Source organism: Equus przewalskii, chromosome 13 (genome assembly GCF_037783145.1).
Source record: "Equus przewalskii isolate Varuska chromosome 13, EquPr2, whole genome shotgun sequence".
NCBI classification, from domain to species: Eukaryota; Metazoa; Chordata; class Mammalia; order Perissodactyla; family Equidae; genus Equus; species Equus przewalskii.
The window spans coordinates 65,183,882-65,205,559 of NC_091843.1; the positions used below are offsets into that span (position 1 = coordinate 65,183,882).

At 35.8% G+C, this 21,678-nt stretch overlaps 1 long non-coding RNA gene across 3 annotated transcripts in view; it reads right to left on the reverse strand.

The window, feature by feature from the left end:
* LOC139075138 (uncharacterized) overlaps window positions 1-21,678 on the reverse strand; it is a 784,499-nt gene that overhangs the window by 113,283 nt on the left and 649,538 nt on the right. The window lies entirely within an intron of this gene.

Sequence of the window (21,678 nt, forward strand, 5' to 3'; positions counted from 1 at the left end):
GGCTAAAATATTGAAAACAGAAGAATGAAGAGAAGGAGGACGATAAGATGAGAGGTTGTCTCCAGGCTGCTGGAAAGTACAATATTCTTTATGAATGAAAATTCCTTTCCTTCTAAATGGGAAAAGTAGAAGAGTGCTTTAATGGAAGCCAAATGAGAATCGTTTTATGAGAATCATTCCTAAAGATTAAATGTGGGTTTAAGTAGAATATTTGTTTTGCCTTTGGGTCCAGCTGGGGTGGGTACTGGTTGGAGAGGGAGGAGAAAACTAGACATAAGGTAGATTAGAGAGAGAGAGGGAATGAGAGAGCAGCTCTTAAACTGATATACCTCACAATTTGCTATGGAAAGAGTGCTTGAGTTTTCCATTGGTTAACTGGGCACCTCTGAGAATACTTTATAATACTTTATTGTGCTATTGTGAATTGGAATTCTACTTAAATGAAGAAAAATGTCAAGAAAATTAAATATTCAACATGAAAGAATTTTAATAATATCTTGAAAATAAGTAGTAAATAATATTCAGACGTTGCCACTATAGTTGTTAGATTTTCAAAACTACTTTGCAGGTCATAATTTTCTTTATGAATATTATCAATAAAACTTCAAGGGACACTGTAGTATACCTATGATGTATCACTAATAATAGCGAAAAAATATTCAACAAAGGTGAAATTATTGACTCAGTACCAATATTCCAGTATATGCAATTACACATTGAGGAGGCAGCATGTACAAAATAAATAATTTATCAATAATATGATGAATATTTTTCTAGTATTTAAATTTTCCCTTCTGCAACAACCTTCTTCTAAATCATTAGAACTTTAATTCACCACTTGTAAAAACTATTCAATGTTATTTTGTGCTAAAGTACTACTGATAATATATCTGTAGTGGTACTAGGCCAAATCAACAGTCACACAGGATAATTCTTTTATTGTGAAAGAGTATTCCATGCAAGGCAGGATATCTACAATCTCTCTGACAACTTCCAGAGGTGCCCTACAGTCACTGGGATAACTGATAAAAAGTGCCTGCAATTCTATAACGGTTACTAGATGGTGCCTCCTGCCCTTTGAGAATGGCTGAGCTGGAGCCTATATGGTGAGGGACATGTTAATCCCAGAGGCCGACTCCCAACCACCGTACCACACATATTTTTTCATACCAAAATTCTGCAATAGGAAAAAGAGGGAAGAGTAGATTATGGCATTACCGTGCAGGTTCCTTGACCAAGGTTCAAGTCTGTACACAGGTGAGGGGAGGAGATGAGATAAATCAACTTTGAGTTTAGGATTTTAAACCATATTGACTATTATAACTGAACATGGAAACATGGAATCTATGAAAAATTGGGGTTCCACAATGCACAGTGAAATACAACGATTGGGGCAATTGTTTCTTTTTTATTGTGCACTGTATTGAAACTGCTCAAAATTGGTTATATTTGTATAACTTTAATCATTAAAATAATGATTTGGTCAGAGAACAGATTGGAATAGCCTCTGAGTCATTAGACTACTTTAGGCTTTTCATATTGCCTTACAAGAAGCTTTTGTATTTCAATCATGTGCAGAGAGAACTACTACATTTATTGATTATATCAGGAGCTAGAAGCACTTTGCCTACATTACCCTGCAACAACTTCAGAGAGCTCCATCAAGTAGTCTTTACTATGCCCACATTACAGGTTGAAAAATTGAGACACAGAGAGCACTGGTAACACGCTCAGGATTACATAACCAACAGATGACTAATTAAGTCTGGCATTCAAATTACTATTTGTCTAAAATGCCTGTCAAGTTGTTTTTCATGTTCAACTTCAAAATTTAAAGATGTTCTGGCATCTCTGAAAGAAGTTATCCACATGATTAAGGAATACATTAAAAAGTTTTCCTTTCCTGGTACTTCCAATATCTACTTTCAAAAATATAAACAATACTTCCTGAAATTTTGGTTTGGGGCCAAAGTTTAAATTTATTCTACTAAGCAGTATTGGAATCCCATGTTAAAACATATTATCAAAATAAAAACACTCTACATGAAGTAGTTGTTATTAAGAAAAAATGAACTTAGCCAATAGGATAGAGGCAACCAGGTTTCCATCAAGGTGAAGGGATAATTCAGACATAATAATTCATCTCAATTGCCCCACCTGCTCCACAGTAAATGTTTCAAAAAGACTGTATTCCTATCAGAGATGAAGGGAACGAAGAAAGAAAGGCATAAGCAATCTTTTATATGCAAAAAGGATTACACAGCATAAATTATTTAATCAGTTTATATATAATTAAGTGAGGAGTTGTGGCCATGGACATAAAGAGTAAAATGAGATTTGACTTTAATACTTAACATGGTATTAGATGGCTTCCCACTGAAATAAAATTACTTCCCTAAAAAGTTGACCAATAGTTTTATATGGAAATCTACAAGGGACTTGCATTTGAAGAACATGAAGAACATGAAAGGTACACATAAACTAATTATTTTCTTTTCTTGAATAATAACAACGTTATCTCATTGGTATTAATGAAGTATTTATTGCAGGAAGAAGGAATCCCTACTACCAGACTCAAATATTGTTATAATTTCAATTTTCCTACATTAAGGGCAATATTGCTCTAATCTTTTCATGCTACACTTTTCAAAAGTTTTCCTCTGGCTAGACACAGTAGATCATACTCTTCAGAACAAAATTTTGAAAGTTTAAAGATGAAGAGGTGTTTAATAACTATAAATACAGAATATTCAAATAATTATAATTTCAAAGTTAAGTGACAGCACTCAGCCCACAGCCTAGTGGACACCAAGGTGTCGCAAGAATAATTTTCCCAAATAAGCATCTTCCAAGTGTTTGATTTATCATCTGTTCCTCCCTGACTGTCCTTTTTTACCTCACAATTTTGCCCTTTCCATTCTTTCCCTCATTTACTTTACTGCAACTCACATGTCTCCTTTATTCCCCACTTTAATTTAAAGCGTACCCTGAGGTTGCAAACATTATCAATTTAAGTTTAATCATCACTTTTTTTTATACTCTATAGGTGGAGTGTTTCAGGTTTTTAATTTTACTGTCTGACAAACCCTAATGATTGTTTCTTGATGGCCATTTGATAACAGTTTAAAAACTCCTCCCCATATTTATTTAGATACTGTAAATGTTGATAAAACTAAAATTATGTATGAAACCAGAGAAAAGAAGGCGGAGCATTTGGAGGTTTAGAACTCAGAAGGAAAGAGCTCTCCATGGGAACAAGAAAACAAACAACCCACTAAAACATGGGCTGAAGACCTTAACAGACACCTCAACAAAGAAGATATACAAATGGCAAACAAGCATATGAAAAGATGCTCACATCATATGTCATCAGGGAAATACAAATTAAAACAACAATAAAATACTACTAACTACCAATTAAAATGACAAGAGACCAGAACACTGACACCACCAAATGCTGGAGAAGATACGGAGCAACAGGAACTCTCCCTCATGGCTTGTGAAAATGCAAAATAGTACAAACACATTGGAGGAGGGTTTGGTGGTTTCCTATATAACTAAACATACTCTTACCATATGATGTAGCAATTGGGCTCCTTAATATTTACCCAAGGGAGTTGAAAACTTATATCCACATAAAAGCCTACATATGGATGTTTATAGCAGCTTTATTCATAATTGCCAAAACTTGGAGTGACCAAGATGTCCTTCAGCAGGTGAACAGATAAATAAACTGGTACATCCAGATAAGGAATATTATTCAGTGCTAAAAAGGAATGAGCTATCAAGCCATGAGAAGACACAAAAGAAGCTTAAATGCATATTACTAGGTGAAAGAAGCCAATCTGAAAAGGCTGCATAGTGCATGATTCCAACTATATGACATTTTGGAAAAAGCCTCGCTATGGAGACAGTAAAAAGATCAGCAGTTGCCAGGGTTTGTTGGGGAGGAAGGGGTGAATAGGTGGAGCACAGAGGATTTTTAGGGTGGTAAAAATACTCCGTATGATACCATCATGATGAATACACATCTATTCATTTGTTCAAACGATAGAATGAACATCAAACGTGGACCTCAGTGTAAACTATGGGCTTTGGATGATTATGATGTGTCCCCGCAGGTTTATCAATTGTAGCAAAATAACACTCTAGTGGGTGATGTTGATAATGGGTCAGGCTATGCATGTGTGGGGGTAGAGAGTATATGGGAAATATTTGTACCTTCCTTTTAATTTTGCTGTGAACTTAAAACTGCTCCAAAAAATAAAGTCTTAATTTAAAAAGAAAAAAAGAGTAAAGGGTCCCACTTGGTGGCATAGTGGTTAAGTTTGCGTGCTCCACTTCAGCAGGCCAGGCTTCGCAAGTTTGGATCCCAGGCACAGACCTACACACTGCTCATCAATCCATGCTGTGGCAGGCATCCCGCATATAAAATAGAGGAAGATGGTAACAGATGTTAGCTAAGGGCCAATCTTCCTCACCAAATAAAAGAAAAAAAGGAAATATGTGGAAAATACAAGAGAACATTTATTGTAAAAATATTAAGAAGAAGAAGGGGGATGCACAGGAGGAGGAGGAGAAGAAAGAGGAGGAAAAGTAAGAAAGGGGAGGCAGATCAAAGGGGAAGGAGGAGAAAAGGACTAATAAGAAGAATGGATAATTTCAAAGCTAATAGAAGAAAAAAAGTTAAAAATATCACGCAATCAAAAAGAAGGGAAGGAGAAAGTAAAATGAACAAAGGAAAGGAGAAAAAGAATAACTTTCAGTTTGTCCAGCTTTTCTCGTTTTAAGGATGGGAGCACCACCCTCCCCTGGAGCTGAAATGGGAAGCCCCTTTACTTTTTCTTTTCTTCCATGAATTAATTTAGGGTTCCACCACAAAACTTAAATGTTTTTCTTTGTAAGTCAGGTGGATATTTATATGGTCAAGTGTGCTAGAAAAACACATAAATATGAATGCTATATTAATTTGGAGATTTTAAAAATCATTTTATTTTTTCTTTCCTTTTCCAATTTTGAAAAAATCCTTAAAGAGATTTTGGGGGTTAAGATGTAAATTCTCTCTCCTTCTGTCTTTCTCTCCCCCCTCTATCTTCCTCATTTTCCTTCTATAGGATGTCACTTGAGGATCATAAAATAATTCATTGTGGCTTTCCTAACATTTCCTCTTCTCTTACGTATTTATGTATTTTTCTCCAACTTGTAATTGTGTCTTTCCAATTTTTAGCTTAGAGTCCTGACAGAAATCTATGGGCATTCACAGACGCACTGTTGTTATTAACAATGGAAGTGTTTTTAGTCCTGGGGTACAACTTCAATTTGGGTAAATGTTGAATGAATTACAGGAAAACACAGAGCAATAGCAAGGAAAGCTAGTATAGTAAATCCTAAAACCCAAGTTAGAACTGCATTTAAACCTTAGAGACAGTCTGATCCTCTCAGTTTAAATACAAGAAAACTGGAGCCTGGAAAGAATAAACGACTCACTCTTCCTACCATTATATTCAAACTACTTTCTTGATTTATAACTTGATACTCATTCTTTTTCCTGTGAATTTGCATCTACATCAAAAATATATAGAGTAGTTTTTCAGTGAGAAAAACGTAGGTTTTCGGCATCCAGAATAAGAAAAATATACTATCTAACAGCTTTGAAAGTGTCCTGCTTGCAGAATAGTTTGAAAGAATCAGAAAAACAAACTGCTTTTGTAGTTCTGGTCACTGCAATTTAAATATAAAATTGTTGTCAAATAAGATGAGCTAGATCGCAATGTGAAGGACGTGTGAGCTATTTTGTTGTTATTTTCACTTCAATATTTGTGTCCTTTACATTTTTTTTCCTGGAAAAAAAAAAGGAGCTGCTAAAAGGATATGCGTTTTGGATATACTTTGTTAACTGAAGTAATGAGACATGTAGCATACTTAATAATCAAAACTAATTCATGTGAAAATGACTTCTATTTTTATTTAATAATTTTAAACGGCTATGTTATGCCTAAACTGAAACGAAATGAAATTAGGTTCTGATCATTCCCCTGTTTTTATTTAGGCTAAATCATGACAATTCTGTTGTTTTCATTCTACCTATTCATGGAAAAAACCCCACAAATCTTGTGTGGGTCTACTTGAATCAGTGAATAAGTGAATATAAATTTAGATATCATTTTGTTTCCTTTCTTCTTCTGTTCTTCCAGCTAGAGAAGAGCATCCACTTAAGAATTAAAATGCATTCATGTGTATGATTATATGTGTTCTCTTGTCCATTAGACTGTACGGCACAATGAGAGACGCTCCCTTTATCCTTTTCTCTTGTAAATGTGTTCAGAAACTGCAAAAATAGAATAATGATAAACACATACATTATTCAAATGACCATACTTGATGGGTGACTTTTGCGAGAATTACCAAAGCTTCAGAAGCTCTTTTCTTAAAAGGACAGGGTCTACGTCTTATTTGTTTTAGTCTTTCATGGGGCCGAGCATGGTGCCGTTCAAGCAGGTGTCAAGAAATAATCCCAGAATACGTGGACAAGTAAAGAACCAGATTGCCCTTCAAACTCAAACTAGATAAAAATGGACTCATCACCAGCCTTTCACTATATATTTCCCTCGTCTGTGTTGGTAAATGTTATGAAAATTAGAAGCAATATAGAAAAAGTCAATCATTTCTATTATTTGCTTTTTATTTCAACAATTAGTCTAACTTTCAAGGCACGCGTTCACACTTTCGTAAACAAAAACGTTTGACGGCTGAATTATCTTCATATTTTTTCCAACTTTAAAACTTTATGATTCTTAAGTCCTGTGATTATCCATGCTGTGTCTGACTGCATTCTAATCATCTCATTAAAAAATACTTTATGTAATTAATGATTTTACTTAACAAAATAGGGATGGGTTAAAGGAAAGAAAAGCAGTCTACTGTTTTACCCTTGAGAAACAAATTGAAGCACTGAGATTAATGTTTTAAAGAAAAAAAGGGATATTGCACTTAAATAGCTATTACAATTTAGGACTTAGAGATACGAGTGCCACACCAAGTGAAAATTTGTAAATTGTGGAAATAACTGTGTGTCTTTTGCCCTAGGTTTTTTGAAAGTATTATAATGACAATGTTTCACTGTCCTGACCTTTCATTACTAAAATCTGGGTGATTTCCTCTTTAGTCTCAGCAAATGGGACATAAATCACTCTCCTTGGCATTTTGCATGGTCTGCCATGCAGGCAGCCAACTTTTACAGATGCCCTTCCTGGCTTCAAAAAGCATAAGCCTGCAGGTAGCAGAAAATGCCAGGTTTCTTCTCACGCGTGAGAAGGTTCTGTTCGCGGTAGAAGAAACCTGTGTGTTGTGATAAATGCCACTGTGCCGAGTCAGCGTGGTGGACAGTTTAACTCCATGACCTTCTGCAGGTAGACAGCCTCCCCCGTAGATTGTCTTTGACACAACCTATCACATAGAATGTCAACACCCGCCTAGCAAGTGGGAGCTGTATTCGTTTTGCTGTGAAACAACCTCTTCTCAGTGTGGAGCTCAGGTGCCTCACATCCTTCAAGATTATTTCTTACACTTTATTCTTTTCTCGGTAGTCATGTATGCATGAAAACTTCATCCATGAGTCTTCACTGGCTTAATCTTATTCTGTCACTTTACATCTCTAGTGGGTCAAGGCCTAGGACCCAGTTTCTGAAAAAAGATGACTAAGAGTTCTCATTCTATTTCCTGTCTTCATATCCAGTGGAACTGCTCCTGATTCCATTACCACGACTGTTTGTTATTCAGTTAGAATAACCTAATCCCATCTATCCCGTTCAAGTATCAGCAACTGACATGCAGAAAGAAAGAAGGCGAATCACGCTGTGGGAAGTTGATGCGTAAAAGTTAGCCTCTGTAAATAAGAATTTATCTTAGTTTTTCCCTATGAAACAAACCTACTATCTTTGAAGCGCTTTTTTTTCCCTTTTTTTTTTTTTGCCTGGCTTTCTGCTCTTTGAAATGGTTTGGAACAACATTTCTTTTCTTTTAAAATCACAGGAGGTTCTATTCATTTCAGAAGGTTTCAGTATGCAAGGTATTGAATTTCAAAATGCTAATAGCTTTTTATTGCTGACATATAAGTGTGTGAATTTATATATATAACTTTAATCTGTCTTTCTGCAAATTCTTGTTGAAAATCCATTTAATTTGCATGTATTTTAAGATAACCACCCAAGAAGCCAACACAAAACCACATGTGCCGCATTTCCCCCTCTTACTTTCCTCCTTTCTTGCCTTGAGTGACTATATCCCCAGTCCTTTTAGTCTCATCTGCAAAACAAGCTATTGTGGGTATAACACAGAGGATACTGGCTCTCTGTCTTATTTGGTACAGCAGGGGTTGGCAAACTACATTCTGTGGTTCAAATTGAACATGCCACTGATTCATGTAAAGAAACTGTTGTTGGAATAGAGCCAGGTTCATTCATGTATAGTGTCTTCGATTGCCTTAATTCTACAGATTCTTTTAATCTGTTGAGTAGATGCAACAGAGACTATATGACCCACAAAGCCTAAAATATTTACTGTCTGGTCCTTCACAGAAAAAGTTTGCCAATCTCTGATCTAAGGTTCTGCTCTCTGTCACAAAGTACCTGGTGTCCTTGGTGAGCCACCTAGTCCTTCTTGCCCTTTAAAAAATCAGGTTTAGTGGCTGACCCTATGGCATAATGTTTGGGTTAAGCGTTCTCCGCTTCAGTTGCCCAGCTTTGCACATTCAGATCCCAGGTGTGGACCCACTCCACTTGTCAGCCATGCTGTGGAGACATCCAACATATAAAACAGAGGAAGATTGGCACCAATGTTAGCTCAGGGCTAATCTTCCTCAAGCGAAAAAAACGAAAAAAAAGAGAAGATTGAACTAGCCAGTTTCTCTAAGGTGATGTAAGTCATTCAAGTTTGCACAATGTGCAGGTCTTAGAGTTCAGACTAAATCTAGTTCCCCTGCTTTGTGCTCCTGGGTTCTCTCCAGCACACCATGCGCTTATTTATATGATACAATCTATGTATTTAATTTAATTACTTTAATTTAACTCATATTTAAGATATAGGTATTTGAAATGATTGGGAGAAACATACTTAAACTGAATCATGAAGGATGATAAGAGCTAGACGAGAAATGAGAATGAGGGGAAAAGGAACATGAGCAAAGGCTTTTGCTAGAAATAACATTTTCATCAATTCTATGGTGACATAGATGTTAAGATATCCCACTATTTTAGGAAACATTAAAAAAGATAAAATACTATGATTCTATTGCGATATGCCCTTATTGTAAAATATATGCTGATTTCAGAATCTGAAAAAATTCATGTGAAAAAAGAACACTATTGATGAAATATAGCATTATGGTATATTTGGAGAAGGCCAATGTGGTTACAAAATGAGGACTAAAAGGATTCCTAATATGGGGAGAGAGAAGGAGGAGCTCACTCTGCAGAATTTGCAAGAGTTTGGAAGATTATAACAGAGGGATCTGTAAGAATATAGACAAAAGAATTGGCTTTAGGTAAAAAGGTATACTTTCTCTATCCTAACAGGAGGGTTGGAGGAGAGAATATATTTCAATGTTAGTATGTGTTGGGGGTCAGAGCATGGATGAGAAAAGAAATTACTACTTTATAACTCCTGTTTTCTCTGATATATAATAATATAATGGTGTAACTGGTATAATAATATAATAAAAAGTTTGAGAAAATTGGGAAAGATCTAAAATCCTTGTGGCAGAGAGTAGAGGATCAAGACAATTAAGATATTTTACTAAGATATCTGGGAAGTATTGGGGTGCCTGGGTAAATTTGATGACTTAGAAATTTCTTGTAGTGTGGATCTGCTGTGATGAGTACATGGAATATACAAGCAGCTAAAATGCAAGTAGTCTCAATATTTTTTATATCTAAGGATGCTAAATGTGACACTTTCTATTGTTCTAAGACCAGCGAAAGCGGGGCCAGCCCAGGGGCATGGTGGTTAAGTTCACGCACTCTGCTTCAGTAGCCCAGGGTTCATGGGTTTGGATCCTGGGCACAGATCTATGTACAGCTCATCAAGCCATGCTGTGGCAGTGTCCCACATACAAAATAGAGGAAGACTGGCAAGATGTTAGCTCAGAGACAATCTTCCTCAAGCGGAAAAGAAAGAGGAAGATTGGCAACAGATGTTAGGTTAGTTCAGGGCCAATCTTCCTCACCCCGCCCCCCCCCAAAAAAAAGATAAGGAACTACTCTAAGGAAAGTGATCAGTGTTCTGTGTACCTCCCTCAGGGAGGAGGGGAGAAGAGAGTCACTGTTTCTCCTTAAACTCAGTCAAGCTGCTTCAAGTTAGCTTTTGGAAGCTTTACATGTAGTTTTGTACTTCTGGTAAACCAGGTCTCTAGAAAATAAATAAATAGATATGCACAGATTTGTAGTGTTTGATGGTATCTGTGATATAAAAATACCCACCATGAACAATTTCAGGAGACCAACAGTTTAACAACTGGCTCACAGAATTCCTAAACATTTAGCAAATGACTCTAGAGCCAGCATGAGTTGATTCCAGCATACTTCAGCATGTGTCCACAGTAGTTTGAAAAGTGAGGGACTGTAGTGTCTGGTGGTCTGCATAATACCTGAGAGTGACTAGCAAAACCCTGGGCTTTGCCTGAGATCATCCAGAGTGCCTAGAAGAACACACCAAAAGAACAAGCTCAGTGTGCACCCAACTGAGTCCAACTTATTTACTAAACTTATTTACTAAAGCAGTTAGATTTATTTTGTACAATCAAATTAAATCTGCCTTACCCTTGACCCATCACAACTGCCAGAAAATTCAATCGTGGTCGCTACCATGCATCTCCCCTTCATGTTGGTTGCATTACATAAGAGAGGGTCTAACTGGAGTGATTTTTGAGATGAGTTGAGCAAAGAACAGGAACCAGATCCATCATGAAAAGGATTTGAGTTTTGGAGAACAGAAGTGTGTTATTTCAGAAAGTTCACATAGATCTGGGCACTGCACAAACCTGTCATTTTCCTCATTGCTGTAGTTCATGAAAATACGTTAGCTCACCATTGCTGCCAGGTGGTATCATTGAATAAAACATACCTTGGAGGATAAGGTGGAGAGGCAGCTTTTGTGAATTGGTACCATGACTTGGCATTGAAGCTTGCTGATTCTATTGCTGTCTTTGTACTTTCTTGTCCCTAAAGCTGGCCAAAAAGGATTAGGATAGGTGAAGAGATTATTCTGCCATATTTGATCTTCACCATTTTTCTTGATTTTCACCCTATTATCAATGTGGTCATCTAAGAACAGATTTCTTCATTTTTCAGAGAAATAGGAGAAATGAAGAAAATAATGGAATTCCTTTTAAGATACTACTTTAAAGACACTATTATTGCTATGTCTTAGAAGTCAAAAGTCTAGGATTTGGGCAATTTGCGGTACCTACCTAGTTTGGAATAAACCCTTTAATGATAGCCTCATTTATTTAGTGGTTCTCTGTAGTCCTCAGAATCATTAGTTAAGCCCAAGTGGACTGGTCAGTTTCTTCACTGAAATTTGGAATTGCAAGAACATTGATTATTTTCTCAGTGTTGCTGCATCTATAATACATGAAACGAGAAGTGGTTGCTCAACTTCTGTGTGTCCATGTGGGCCAAGTACTAGAGAAACCTAATCCAATAAGAGAGAAAACTGATGAAATCCAATAGGGATAAAAAGGAGACAAAATATAGAGAGATAATTCTTCTGTTTCTCATTCTCTGTGGAGCTGGCTTTCAATTCTGCTCTTAGATTTTGTCAGATAACTCTTGAACCAAATAGAAATGTTACACCTAATTAAAAGGACATAAACCTGAAATATTTTTTGTTTAATATTCCAAAGCATCACTACTTTATGAGAAAGAAGGTAAAATTCCTACATGACTATGAAAACATTTCAGGTTTATCTTAAATCAATATGTATTTTATAATTCATGAACATGTTTGATTCGTTAGTTAAATTTCAAAGATATGGGCCCAATGCATACTCAGAAATGCTCATGAAGACGTCTCTTGCCCAATACATTATTATTATTACAATCAGAATTATGAAAGTAATTATTATAATAACTAACAGTGTAGCTATAACTCTTCCAGCATGGTGCCCTGCACAGAAAGAATTCTAAATAAGTTTTGAACAAATACATAAAATTTAACCAATTCCCTAACATATTGCAATGTGTTGGTCCTAAACTCTTTTTGCTTAAGTGAAAACTCAAGGGAACTCTTTCAAGTAAGTGTCAAGGGAAAAATGGAGATTTTGATTAAAAAGTTTTAAGGTCATTTTAGGAAATTTAAGCAGCAGAGGAGGGAAGAGGTGACCTTATTGGGGAAGCAAAGGAGGTAAAATCATTTCCTTCCATGAAACTCTCTTTCTTCTCTCCCGTTTGTAAGAGGCCATGACTTTGAAGGCCGAGTACAATCAGTGTGCACGTATGGAAAATGAAGGCTGCTGAGTAGTCTAGTACGTATTGAAGTTCAGGTCTTACATTACAGGGGTAAAATGAATTCTTCAAAGAATGCATATAAGGATTTTGGAGCAGAAGAGTTAACAAACAGTCTTTCAACCAATATTTATGGAGGTTATATTCTAGGGTGGGTAGGTGAAAAATATGTTAGAAGTGATCAATGCCATGAATAAATAGAAAAGGACAAGTTGTTTGCTTTTGTGGGGGGCAGGGGAGATGGGACTGCACTGGGTTTAGACAGGTGTTAGGAAATGTCCTCTAGCATGGTGATGTTCAAGCTAAGACACAAAAGAGGTGAGATTCTCAAGGAGAAGGTCAAAGTTCAATAACAATGTATTAGGGGAGTTAATCGTGAGGGAGAATAGAAGAGATGTATTTAGAAAAGAGCTGCTATGATAAATGATTTGGGGGTGAATAAAAATTTACTATGTTTAATACCTTTGAGAGACTTCAGTAAGGATGCATATTGCGTTGTAATGTTTTTATTAGATTTGAGTCTTGTTTCTTTTGAATGTGAAATCATGCTTGAACTGACCACAAGTTGACCCAGCTGTATTTGGGATAGGTATCGATTGTTTCAAAACAAATTTTGGCAGATAGACCACAGACTTCTGCACACCCGCTATTAACCATAATCACCTGTCTTTTACCTGCGTTGACTTTTTAACTGCTTGTTTGTTGAAGCTTAGGGTTTTCTACTTATCTCAGTTAAACCTTATCTTGAGAGATGATAAGCATATAACTTCAGCTGATCAAATTCCTTTGATTCTGGTTCAATTACCCAAATTATCAATGAAGATTCCTTTTTTAATATATCCTGTACAAATTCAATAACATAAAACCTACCTCACTTCTCTCTGAAAAAATTAATGAAAATTTGAATAGATCAAGTGATGTACACAATCAGGAGATATGTTTCCCTCAAAACTCACTTTCAGAGTGAAATGAAACTAATAGTCAGATCACTAGTAAACTACTTCAAATTATTATGAATGTCATTCAACTCATTTTTCCATCTTACAAGAGGATTATGGAAGACTTTCCCAAATGACTTATTGAGTTCTGAATATGCTTTTGATGAGGAGAGCCTGAAAAACGTATTCATATTGAATCCATGATGGCTCCCACTGAAGAGTGATTGTTTTTGTTTTAAGTGTTCCCAAAATAATACATCTCTGAATGCTCTCTATCAATGAGGCCAAGCTAATGGTCTATATTTTAATAAATCTGTAGTGCATCACCTTTTCCTTCCATGAATTTAGTTATCTTCTGCATTTTTCCAAGACTTAGTAAATTTGACTGAGCGATTAATCAGCTGCCTCTATAAGATTGCACCATAAAAATGAGACGGGACTAATCCAATGTTTATTTGAAGCAGTTAAAAGCTAACTTAAAAACTTGCTTGCTTGTCGTAAGCATCATTTCCCTATTACCCTCACTAGTTTTGCTGTTTCAGTCTGAAAATCACCTTGACGGTAGAAGGAAATACTAAATAGATATGACCAAAAAGTAAAAGGTTTAACATTAACAAATATAAATTGAGTAGGTCATTATTGATATGAGAGTATAAATTGAGGTCAAATAGACCAGAAAATTATTCTAAAAGGACTACCTATACTTTATACTATACTATTCTGTACTTTAATATACTGTGGGATTAATAAGTTATTATTTTCTCTGTATCTGTGGGATAACAATTATTTAAAGAGCTAATTTGTATATATTATGTGGTGAAAAAGACTTTATGATCAATATCTAATCTTATGACTACAACTAATGCAGAAAAAATAAAATCCTAAACATTCTAGTTAATGATCTCTTACTACGTTCATTTGATTTGATGCCTCTAAAAAGATTCCTTTAAAAACAAAAATCTGTACTTCGAATGTTCTTCAACTGAGCACGAGCATTTTAAAACATCCATCTCTATGTTGGAAAATCACTTGTATATAAAATAGAACATGTGTTTCCCCCAGAGCTGTCCTTGCCCTGGGCTTCCCACATAATTGCTGTAGTCTTCTCAAGCACGCATCCCCGCATTCACAGTTCAACAGACAACACAGGTTGGTAGAAAAGTAGAGTGGCGATGAAAACACAGGGCCCTAGAGTGCTACTTGAAACTCCACAGTCATGTGAAGATCAAAGTTCCAAACTGTCTTAGTATATGTTTGATCTTTAAATAGGCACATTTAGGTTGTGTCCTCTTGGGGCTAGAAGATTGACTGTTTTGACTAAATTGGTGATGTTTTGCCCCGATTTTTTTAAAACTTATTTGAGTCTCTGCTGGACAGACGAGGTTGGCTAAAATCACTGCTTTTTTTTTAAAATACTCTGTAGACATTGCCAGAAAACATCAATCTAGTTTCACATTTTGCAACTGGTTTTTTATTGCTTTTGTCATTTTTTCTTAAGGCAAGTTTTATTCACAGCTACTGTAATGCTTCCATGGCAACAAACCAAATTTTTATTTAACCAATATTTTTTACTTTGCTTAATAAAAAGGAAATACATATATAACCCCTTTTGAAAATTTCACTTTGCAATAAATATAAGTTAAATGATTAAAAAGACTTCTGCTTACCAAAATGCTTTTAGGTTTAGACTTTTGCAGGTAAATGAAAAGGGAAATATTAGTCAAGGTACTTTTTCCGAAAAGTTCTTGAATAGAAACATTGTTAGTTTCCTCCTCATCCCATCATAAAAAAGATCAAAGGATTTTTGGAGCTAAGAATAATGCAACTCACATTTAAGAAAACTACTGGTCAGAGGTAGCTTGAAATCCATCTCTATAGTCTGGAAACTGCTCTATTGTGTATGTACCCAAGGACATGATCGGCTTTCATCATGCTGGCAGAAAATTACAGTGAAGAGATTAAAGTGTGACTATTAAAAAAATAGTTCTGCTTTTAACAGCATATTTTATATATATTTTTATGTAGTCATTTACAAATATATAAAGTTTGAGTAATGTGGTAATTTAATCCTCAAAGGAGATAAACTTGCAAACCCACATCTTTTACAAAGTTTCTTATATCCATCAGCAACTTCCTATTCCTTTCCTAAAGGGAATTCAATCATTCATCTGATGTCATTTAAAAGCTAAACTTTTTATCATATTAAACGTTTATTGTATATAATTTGAAATCACTGATACATAAAAAGAAGTAAAAATCTCCCATAAACTCCTAACTTCACCATCCAGAGATGAATAACATTAACATTATGGTGTAGTTTTTCAGATCTCTCTCTCATCATTTATACATATAATGTATAATCCTTTTTTAAAGAACATTATTATATGTTTTTAACTTACAATTTTTATATAAAATATATCATGAATATTTTTCCATGTTATCAGATATTAGGTATTATTTTACGACAATTTTGATTGAAGATTTTAATGTACTTTATAAAGCAGCTTTAACTGGTCATTTAACTTTATTTCAACTTTTGAATACAACTTACTGCCTGTGAATTAAATCCACAAGATGATGTTGTAAGAAATGATAAAAAGTGAAGCAGTCAGATTTTAATAAATACTGTTGTTTCCTAACTTTTTCCTAAACATATTATGGTGGTTGATTGAACAAATATGAAAAAAGAAAGACAATCTCACAAGCACTTAGGAAATTTACTTTTCATTATAAATATATAATCCTCTTTTGATATTATGTGGTAAAGAGCTTAGAGATAAAAAACAAAAGTTCTGTGAATGGAAAATAGCATGATTACTTCAGAAAATACAGAAAGGAAAGGGAAGCAGTTTGGCCTGTTTGTATTTACTGCATCCGTAGGAACTGCATCTGATATCCTCCCTGAAGTGTGTACATCTGCTTTAAATAGCTTTCCTTGATTATAACACCATCCGATATCCTGAGAAACTCAAACTCTTCCATTTGAAGTTATTGCACCTTTCATCCAAGAATCTCAAAGTTCAGTGAAAGCACTCTCTTGCCTTTTCCCATGGGTTCCTCTAATCCTCCTGCACAGGTTAGGAGAACTGGCAGCAATTACGACATCACTGATACTTTCTCCAGTGTTAGAAGTCACAGGCTAAGCCAGTTTCCCTAATCTAGTTATTCCTGCACTGTCTTCACAGTAGTTCCTTTCGGATTCAGCTACATGGGCAGACTCTGATTTATTTATCTCTATCTTTCACTCTTTGTTTCCTTATCTTTCTCTGTCTGTCTTTGTTCTGTCTGTGTCTCTCCTGTTTGTTTTATTTGGGTCCCAGGTGAAAATATCTTCCTTAGTGTTTCCGTCCATCCATCTCTTAAGTTCAAAGTATTTTAGACCCATGTAACACTCAAACTAGATGTCCTTATCCAAATTCATCTTCACTAGGTATCTAAGTCCACACTTCTCTTATTGCCTTTTTGTTTTTTACACAAAATAGAAAGAATGCCTCTACCATCTTCCTTTTTCCATGACTAACTTTTCTATTTGCATTATAACTTTTGCTATAAACACTAGAGTATAATGCATGCTTTACATATTCTTAGATTTTACTTGTGGCCTGCATGTGTGTGAATTTGACCTCTGTTCCTAATTTTAAATGGCTGGAATTCAGAGATTAAATATCTTCTACTTTTCTTACGTAGAAACCAAAGGGTAGATAAAAACAATGTTAAAAATTTTAGTAAAACTTTTGTTTTCTTGTGACTGCTAGTTCACCTTCCGTATCTACAACTTTGTAAACAGAGAATTAATTTTACCATGACTATGAATTCTTGTAATGTCAAGAATTCTCGTAGGAAGATATATTATCATCGAGGTAGGCAAATGAACCAGCCGGTGGTCTAGAGCTTAAGGTTCAACACTTTCATCGCCATGGCCTGCAGGTTCATCTTCCGGTCAGGGAACTACACTACCTGTCGATTGTCATACCATGGCAGCTGCATGTAGCTGTGATGCTGAAAGCTATGCCAAAGGTATTTCAAATACCAGCAGAGTCCCCCGTGGTGGACAGTTTTCAGCCGAGCTTCCAGACTAGACAGACTAGGAAAAAGGACCTGGCCCCCTACTTCTGAAAAAATTGATCATGAAAACCCTATGAGTAGCAATGGGGCCTGCCTGATATACTATGAAAAGATGGTGCAAAAAGACCAGGCAGGGCTCGGCTCTGCTTTACACAGGGTCACTAGGAGTTGGAATCAACTTGACGGCACTAACAGATAGGCAAATATCAAAGAATATTTTATATTTCCCACTAAGATGGAAAAATAGACTATGGGTTTTTCAATGGCTATCTTTTCATCTCTGTTTCTTCCAGGGACCACCATAGGCTTCTGCAAGGGCAGGCAGCCAGGGAGGCGCTCTGTTCTCTGGGTTAGATATACGGCAAGATCATTGCAAGATGCACACAGAAAAGAAGAGGCAGACTTGCAAGACAGAGAGCAGAGTAAATTCCTCCTCCTTCATGTTAGATCCAGGCCTTGGCTATGTGACCATTGTGTAACTTACCTAGATCATTCATCTATAATGCAGAGGCTGGTAGAGGAATCAGGAATGTGTACTCTGGAGTCCAATTGGGCCAGATATACTCAGTGACACTTAGTAGCTTCATGGACTTGTCCATGTCATTGAACCTCTCTGTGCTTCAGTTTCTGCTCTGCAGCATTGAAACAGTAATAATACCCACTTCTTAGCATTGCTCTGAGAGGTAAAGAAGTTAATCCGTGAAATATACCTCCTATAGAAAGTACTCAGTGAATGTCAGTATTATTTGCCAGTTGCAAGCAGAGAATGCTTCTCTTAGGCATCTGAATATGTAAACACCAAGTACTAGAATGGAGAAGTATAAGCACTACCTTGTCATAGTTGCCTTTTCAGTGATCCAAATTTTATCCTTTTGTTTTATTTTTTCAGTTGCAAAATGGAAACTTTGTCAAAACTTTTATAAGATTTTAAATAATGTTATTCCTCAGTATTTTGCTAACTGTACATCTTGCTCAATTTGAATCTGTTTCCAAATGTTAGCAAGTCTTACACCTTTTTCCCCCAATAAATCCTAATTTTACTGTCACATACAATAAATTGAATGTTTTATCTTTTCCTGTTGTAGTAGGACCCATATTTAGAGTTCTGGTTGCCATCTCTCATTGTGTATTAGAATAATTTGGGGAGACTATAAAAATACCTCAGCCCTGACCCACTCCCAGACCAATGAAATCAGAATCTTTAGGGGTACAGTCTGGAAATTGGGGCTTGTTTTTCTCTCCACAGGTAATCCAGATGTGCTGCTGGAGTTGAGAACTGCTGCCGAAGGGACAGTTGAAAAGATTGCCTCTCCTTCCAAGGGGGAAGTCAAAAGATTTCAGCAACTATTAACTATGCAAAAGCTTTGAGTTTACCAACATGGATCTTGGGATATTAAAGACTCAGAAGAGTCTGGATGACTTTAAAACAAAACAATCCAAAAGAAAAACTCTTTATGTTATTCTCCAGTTATTATAAATTTTAAAAGATTAATCTAATGCTATATATTTACTCCACCCATGTTGCAACTAAACCAGAAGCAGTAAAAAAATCCTTTAGTGAAATACTAAAATATGCTACAGAGCAACTTCCAGCGTATTCCTTCTTCATGTTTTGCACTGTGTTAGGAGCAGGCTCCAACCATATATGTTGCATTCGCACTGTGATCAGTGTATGCCTGGTGTACAACTGCACATCATAAATAATGGAAAAAGGACAAATTGACTTTATGGATAACATAATTACCTACTTTAGGATCAATTAAAGCAGTAAAGATGTTAAATTTACCTGATGTTCCCATTAATTTGGTACATGGTCCCAAACAACTAAATGCCACTGTACAAAAAGATTCAATTTACCATATGTTGCAATTCTAATGTAATTGCCATTGATCACTAAGTCACATTCTCTTTGTTGGAGGATTAACAACTGAAGTAACACTCTGTTATTATCCCGGCACCACCAGTTATGTACAGCACAATGTGAAAGGCAATATTTATATATTGCTGAATAAAAACACATAAGAAACTACTCTGTTGGTGGCAAACGTAAAGTGCATTTTAAAATTGATCTATTTCTCTATTAATTCTTTGTCTTTACTGAGAATTCTTTATTCCTATTATTCCTATTTCTTTTATTTGGTGGAAAGTAGGAGGATATTTCTTTGAATTTTAAGAACCCATTCTCAGTGCCGGTCTAAAAGACGTCAAACATCTTAGAAAACTATTTCATGTCACAGCAATAACAGAATGAAACAACTCATCTCCAGTTAAGTGGTCCTCTACTGCAGCAGATATACACAGACCACCAATGTGCAGCTAAGTCAATTTAATGGACATGCTGCAATATTTGCAATGTATGATTCCTTCTAGCTCCCACGTTTCTCCAATGCAATTGGTCTAGGGTCAGTTAGCACATTTTATAAAGTTCAAAACTGAAACTCAGGAAGTGCTAACACTGTATGTGCCCTTCCTCAGAAGATCTTCAACCCAGGTTGCTGTCATCTATATGAAGCCAGTTGAGGAAGACAATCCATCAGCTCTAGCTGAAGAAGGGGTAAATGGCAACAGCACGTGCAAGTGACCAGTGACACCTTTTGAGCAAGTTCACTCTTTATGTGCTCAACTGAGAATTCTGCAGCTCTCTGTTATTAGCAGGTGAAGGCGTCTAAAGAGGCCTGCATCAGGCCAGCCGGCTTCACTGAATCACCCTGTGAAGGTAACATCAGCGAGAAAAAAGAATCCCTGACCTAACCTCTGCTCTGTAGCATTAAAAAGAGTCAGTGTTGGATTTTAAAAAGAAAAGAAGAAAAGAAATCTAGCAGTCTGTTCAGCTAGCCTCAAACAGAGTGAGAGGACCTATGTGGGGTCACTGGATCCCAGAGCCTGTTCCTGGCTTTATAGGTAATGAAACTCAGTTTAGTCAGTTCACTCAAGGATGATTCAATATCTCAATTCCTTGATTATGTGTGGGTCTTCCATTTCGAATTCCTGCACTGTAATAACTATAGTCTGGACACCCATAATCTTTGACTTAAATTACTGCAATACTTTTGTCACTGAAACAAGTCTCCTTGTTTCATGCTGGTCTCCCTCCCAACCATTTTATACTCTATAATCAGAATGACCAATCTGAATTTCAAATCTGATCATGCCATTTGACTGGTTAAAGATTTATAGCTCCCAATTTGCCTTTAGGTAAAGTCCAACAGTATTGTTAAGGTTTACAGGGACCTCTTGTCCAGCTGCTCTTACCCATCCCCTGCTTACCCTGTTGACCTAGACGTACACACCCTGCTCCTATTCTCCAGTCACAGCATGTCCTCCCTCTGTGGCCTTCACAAGTGTTCCCTCTTCCTTATCCTGTTCTCTTCTGCTCTGTAACTGCTGCTAATCTTTCTCATCTTCTCAACTGTTACTTCTGGGAAGCTACTTTCCCAGGATCTTCTATATGGTTCTAGAGCTCCTTGTGATTCCTATTCTAAGGTTATTCTAAGTGTTCTATACTTTCCCACTCTGTTACGTTTGTGTGTTTCTCTCTATCAATGACTATGAGCTGTTGGAGGGATGCGTTTCTCAGTAGCATATCCCCCTCACCTGGAACAGCATACAGTGCATAGCGGATGTTCATAGATGTTTGTTGAAAACACAAAAGAATGAATGAGCAGCATGTATCTGGTAAGTCGGAACAAATCAACGACTCAAGTTCTGTTTATTTTTTGAAAAATTAATACCATTTTATGAAACTGCAGCTCAAGTTATGTTCTTTAAAACATTTGTATATATTCTCAGGCCAAATATTTCTGTATCCAACAAAATAAAATATTTTTCTTCTAGTGAATTGTTAAATATAAAACATATTTTACCAAAAGAGGTATCATATTGAATATGTTCTCTTACATTCTGCATTTTTCCTAACATATAATGCTAATTCTTATTTTAACTAATTATTATTGAAAAATAACATAATTAATGGATGTATAATATACTAACATATGGAAATACCAAATATTATTTTATTTTTGTCTGTTATTAAAAACATAGGTTATTTACAATTTTGAAATATTATAAATGGTGTCTTGCTTTATTAAACAGTAGTTTTAAAATAATTTAAGCTTTTCTAGAAGATGACATCATCTTTAACTTCAATTAATGTACAATATTGTAACAGACATTAT